Raw genomic sequence first — 4,908 nt, 5'->3', positions numbered from 1 at the left:
GTTGTCTGCACAAATAGCAACTATGGCTTCGGATCTGTACCGTGAACAGGTGAAAGGACGTGTTGTTGATTGGGATGTACCTGAGCAGGCCTCTGGCCAACAGGAGATGAGAAATGAACCTCAGGTATAACTGCTGTGTGCTGCAGATGTACTCTTTTGTTTTTGATTGATTACATGGATGTTCTAAAGAACGCTAATTCTGTTTAATGACTTACATGATGTATTGCAGGTTGGGTTGGAGGGATCTATGTTAGGATATTCCTGAAAGATCCCAAATTTCCACTTAGAAATCCCAAGAGATTTAGGGCTGCTGGAAGGGCTGCTGGATCAGTACCTTACATCCGTTGCCGCCTCACAATATGATGGCCAAGCTGTTGACACTGAACTTCCTCTACTTCTTTCTGCTGCCCCGGTCTCTTTACTCAGGATGTACCCCGCTCTTGCAGATCAGATATCATATCTTGGTTATGTGCCCAAACTTGTGTCTGCAGTAGCCCATGGAGCAAGCAGAGAAACAATAGCTTCAGAAACCTATGGAGGATGGTTGTGTTCTACATTAGCTTGCAGGTAGCACCACCTGTGCAGAAGCTATGGCAGCCACTAGTATTGGGACACCCCAGATATGCTGTGGTTTTAAGCAGCCCCCCTTTTTTCCCCTCCAAGAAAATATCATACAAAAGATGTGTTTATCTGATTAAACATCTGTTGCTAAGTTTGGTATTGTTCTGATGAGCTTTTTCTTCAGGTAGTTCCACTTCTGGCGAACGCGATTGGTTGGCATGGTGGAAGCATCCTAGCTCTTGAAACCTTAAAGCGTGTTGTAGTTGCAGGGAATCGAGCAAGAGATGCACTTGTTGCACAGGGTCTCAAGTGAGCATCAATATCTCTTTAGACCTAAGTTGTAGAATGTTGTGCATGTGAAATGTGCAGACGTGGTTAATGAAACAACAATGCGCATAAATTCATCTGTGTTTTCATGATAAATTTTCTAAGATGGGTGCATAAGTAATGCAAATCATGCAATTAGTATTTATTAGATACAAAGTAATTTTCGGCCCACAACGTGCAATTATCTGTCACCTGGGCTAAGATATGGGTGGGTGATTGAGTCTGTTTTTAGAATATTATTGGGATATGCATCCTGATAAAACTACTGTTGCATGTTCTCTGTGTCATGCAATAGTAACATGGCATATAATTGTTGTAGGGTTGGTCTTGTGGAAGTTCTTCTTGGCCTTCTTGATTGGCGAGCTGGGGGAAGAAATGGGCTTTGTTCACAGATGAACTGGAATGAGTCAGAAGCAGCAATTGGCCGGGTTCTTCAAATTGAGGTCTGTACCATGATTTGTGTGAACACATACTGCCTTTTCTGCATAGTGGTTCGGAAAATTCAGATGGTGCCTTTAGATTAAATGATAAATGGCTTTATATCCAAGTATAGAACATTTGCAATGAACTAACATAAAATGCCAGACCAACCTTGTGGGACAGAAATGGTGCATAATTAGCAAAAGAAATTATGTTCTGAATTCATATGATAAGTTGCTCAAGGTGGTCTGAGTTCTATTTTGTTTAATTTCTCCAGAAATATATTTGTGTTTATAATCTCTTTGTGGTCATAATCCCTTTGCTGTGGGATCTTCCATGTTTCCTTCAAAAGGACAAGGAAAAACAATATGCACACCAAAATGAAAAGCTCTAAAAGGATTAGTAGTTTACAAGTCCTTGTTAAAAGCTTTTCTTGAGGTATTGTGATTGTTTCGTTGAGTTTTTTTATTAGCATGCGAGAATACTAAGTGAATAAATTAATAGGCTTAAGAAAATTAAAGCTGCTGAGAAGATTTCTGTATCTTCGTTTCACATGTATATTTGATCTGCTTTGCACTGTAGATGCAGGCTTATTAAGGAGTTCTTCCATACTCTCGCATAGGATGGGCAGGATAAGGTCAGCTAATAGTGGGGTCTAGTTTGGATCTAGGTAATAGAACCGCCAGGATAATAGATCATATGCTCTGAATTTGTGGGTTGATCAGGCATAGTGCATGAGTTTTAATACATTTAGTGGGTAATGTTGTGACACTGCAGATTATCAGGAAACATGGAGTGTAAATGAATTTTTGAAAAGCATGAATTGTTCTGAAATAATTTACATGCCAAATGTATGTGATACATGAATTAAATATTGAAAAGCATATTTTTTTTTTAAAACTAATTTGCACACGAAGTATATGTGAAACACAATTGACAGATATGATGGTTTTTAGAATTCAATGGATCTTTTAGTAATTTAATATTCAGAAAAAGATGTCATATTTTGTTGTAACGAATCTTCCAATAGACGTTATTGGTGATATTCCTTTTTTTTAGTCAGTTTGGGTAAGATTGAAAGTGATGAGCTCCAGCTCAAATATTGTTTTATTTGGTAATTTACTGTGAAGATATGATCAGCTACCCCCAAAACCCTTCTATTGTATTTGGTCTCTGAAATATGCAACATGTTAATAGATCTAGATCTGAAACTTTGAAATAATTAAGCAGGCTGTTCAATAACTTTTAATGAGTTGCCTATTATACTCTTGTTTTAATAACCATTGATCTTCAATTGTTAAAAAAAAGAACGTTATAGATTTTAAATAATTTAATATATATTGTATTTATGTATATTTACACAGATAACTCCTTTTGTGGGTGGCATGCTCACTCTGAGAGAAGACGAGTTTGGACAATCTTATTCTTATGCATGTTTGTTTATACTTTTATTTTTAATTTTTAATTTTAAAATTCTAAAATAATAATTAAAGTAAAAAAGTATTTTTTTTTACGTATTCTTACTGAAAATATGATGTACATATTCTCACTGAAAATATGATGTTAATGTAAAATAATTTCACGCAAAAAGCTATATATAGTTGAAATTGTGCAATTGTTACTAAAAATTGAATTAAAAAATTTGAAAGAAAGGAACAGAAAATTATAGATTTAAAACAAGAAATAAAGAGATAAAAAAGAAATAATATTTTCCTTTGTGTTATTGATTCTCCGCAATTGGGTTTCTGGGAAGTGTACATTTCTTCTCTCTAGTAAAGGGGTTTTTCCCCTCTCTCTCTTCCATCATCAACAAAATTGATCTTTCACTTCCAAGCACTTTGGCAAGCGACCACTGCCGGAGACCCACTTCTGTTTCGGCGGCCCGTCGTCGCCCAACTCCATCATTTTCCCACCACCCACGCGCCCGCACGCGCGTCTTTAGACTGCAACACTAACCCCCTTTTTCAACCAATCTGCTCAATTTCTCTCCGTCCGTCACCGTTGCCGGCGACCAGCGCCGACATTGGAGTCCCCTCACCCCCACGACTCTTTTCCGACCATCCCCCGGCTTTCTCCGCCGGTCTTCGGCAAGACTGCAACGTCTCCACTTTTTTGCTCCTTTTCCCTTTCTACATTGGACACTTCGACTGAGGCCAGTGGGGGTTAGATTCCTTGATCCACTTGCTAGACTTCTTGTTTCTGGAATGATCTTAAGAGCTGGAGTTGGAAGTGGTTACCAAAGGTAGATTGTTGTTATGTATCTGCATTTCTACTAAAGCTATTACCAATGCAGGTTTTCTCTTTGTATGAATGAATTAAACAAAGCATAAGTTGATAGAAACCGACATATGTTCTAAAGTCTTTCTTCTTTTGAGGAAACGAACTTTGTTGTCAATCAAATAGTTTAAGAACTCTACAGGTTTTGACATTTGTCTTGTTCCATGTTGACATATGTTTGAATTAATATCTTGCAATTGGTGGATGTTGTTGTTCCGTGGCAACACCTGGAACCTTATAAATACACAATAGTGGGGGTTGAGGGTGTCGAGGCAAATAAATTTCAGATTTCTTGAACAATTAGTCCATTTTTTTAAAATTTTAGGTTAGTCGTTGGCTCTTCCACTCTATTTTCCTGAGCTCCTCAATCGCTTAAAACTTAGCACCTCATACCCTTCACTCATTCTATTATATGACGTGTTGCTGGGTTTGCTCGGTTCTTATGTGTTAATAGGGTTGTAATATGCTCGCCGGGAGGGGGCGAGGGAATTGGTCCAGTAAGGGGATTGCTGTGGCCCCATACTTAGATGCCTTGCCGTAAATATGTTCTTTTAGTGTGTATACAAGAATAAGAAGTGCTATTTTAAAAGCTTATATATATTTGTGATGTTGAATATTGTAATATATAGGATGGCATTTCAATCACTATCACTATCAGTCATGCTGGTGCAGTGCCTGAAGAAGAGATTGCCCTGCATTAAGTATTAACTTAAAATTGAACTAAGTCCTCTTGAAACTACATCATGCCCATCTTCAGAATGTGACTGTACCTTGGCTCATATTTCATTTTATCTTCGTTTATTGTGTTGTTTTATTATTAAATTATGAATTGAAAATATGGAACAATGCAAAGGTCATTCTAATTCTCCCTTTGAAGATCAATGAACTTCATTTTGTTTGTTTCTTTCTCTGTTGCTTCTTCCCATTCTAAGAACAAGTAAAATGTAGTAAATGAAAGGAAACCATGGTTGAGATCGTGCTGAGTAGTTTTATTGTCCAGATAATTATGACGGCCCTTTGCAATAGGTAAGAGGGTCACTGACAATAATCACGACGTGGAAATGATTTTTTAACTTGACATCTCTACGTGAACTATAATTACATCTAGCCTTTGTCTTCAATTGCTAGCATTGCGAGTTTCAGGTCATTATTTGTTTTATTTTCTTTAGAAAAGCAAGACGTCTTAGTGAGTGATTGATTGGAAATCTAAGTCTGTAACTCTTGATCAGTAATCTGCAAGATACCAGGTGTATTTTCTTTATTAATCTTTGCAGTGCTTGCTAGATGATATATCATTAGTAAGAAAAATATTTGCAATTATTC

The 4,908-nt window shown here is 37.1% G+C and overlaps 1 pseudogene; it reads left to right on the top strand.

Moving 5' to 3' along the window:
• Positions 1–22: 22 nt before the first annotated feature.
• On the top strand, positions 23–874 carry LOC110011273 (annotated as a pseudogene).
• The last annotated feature ends 4,034 nt before the right edge of the window (positions 875–4,908 follow it).

This window comes from Sesamum indicum, unplaced genomic scaffold (assembly GCF_000512975.1).
Source record: "Sesamum indicum cultivar Zhongzhi No. 13 unplaced genomic scaffold, S_indicum_v1.0 scaffold00216, whole genome shotgun sequence".
NCBI lineage: Eukaryota > Viridiplantae > Streptophyta > Magnoliopsida > Lamiales > Pedaliaceae > Sesamum > Sesamum indicum.
This window is presented reverse-complemented; position numbering and strand designations above follow the sequence as displayed.